Source organism: Hoplias malabaricus, chromosome 6 (assembly GCF_029633855.1).
Source record: "Hoplias malabaricus isolate fHopMal1 chromosome 6, fHopMal1.hap1, whole genome shotgun sequence".
NCBI classification, from domain to species: Eukaryota; Metazoa; Chordata; class Actinopteri; order Characiformes; family Erythrinidae; genus Hoplias; species Hoplias malabaricus.
Genome location: NC_089805.1, coordinates 48,321,603 through 48,322,843, shown reverse-complemented (window position 1 = coordinate 48,322,843; position 1,241 = coordinate 48,321,603).

Below are 1,241 nucleotides of genomic sequence, written 5' to 3'. Positions count from 1 at the left end.
CTGTAAGAGTAAATACAGACTCCACTCCTGAACTGTAACAGTTATAATCAGTTATAAACAGTGTGTTCAGACTCAGATTGATCTACAGCACAGTGCCCTCTATCATCTGTAAGAGTCAATACAGACTCCACTCCTGAACAGTAAGTTATAATCAGTTATAAACAGTGTGTTCAGACTCAGATTGATCTACAGCACAGCGCCCTCTATCATCTGTAAGAGTCAATACAGACTCCACTCCTGAACTGTAACAGTTATAATCAGTTATAAACAGTGTGTTCAGACTGATCTACAGCACAGCGCCCTCTATCGTCCGTAAGAGTAAATACAGAATCCACTCCTGAACAGTAAGTTATAATCAGTTATAAACAGTGTGTTCAGACTCAGATTGATCTACAGCACAGCGCCCTCTATCGTCTGTAAGAGTAAATACAGACTCAACTCCTGAACTGTAACAGTTATAATCAGTTATAAACAGCATGTTCAGACCCAGACTGATCTACAGCACAGCGCCCTCTATCATCTGTAAGAGTAAATTCAGACTCTACTCCTGAACTGTAACAGTTATAAACAGTGTGTTCAGACTCAGACTGATCTACAGCACAGCGCCCTCTATCGTCTGTAAGAGTAAATACAGACTCCACTCCTAAACTGTTACAGTGATACAATCTTCATCACAGATACATTTAACATTTAACTTTCAACATTTTCACAATACAAGTATAATAGATTGTGAAAGAGAAAGAGAGAGATTAAGAGAGAAAATGAGTGAGTGAGAGAGAGAGATTTTGGGAGTGAAAGAGTGAGAGAAAGGGAAAGTATAAAGATGAAATGGAGAGGGGGAAAACACTGAGTTAAAACAGAACAGAGATCGAAAAAAGGAAGTGTGAGATAAAAAATGAACTAATACAGATGGAGAGAGTATAAAGGCAGAGAGAGAAGACAAAGAAGATGGTCAGAGTTAAAGCAGAGTATAAAGATGGAGAGAGAGCAGAGAGTAAGAAAAAAGAGAATGAAAAAATAGAGAGAAAGAGGAGGGAAAGAAAATGTCAGAGAAGTTAAAGAGAGAATACAGATAGAGGTAGAAACAAAAACAGATTAAAGTGAAATAGAAAAAACAGAGTGAGTGAACAAAGTGAGAGATGGAGAGATAAAGAGAGAAACAATGAGAGAAAGAAAGATGTGAGCAAGATGAAAGAGAAAATATGAAAAGAAAACAGAGAAAATAGAGAAGAGAAGCACTA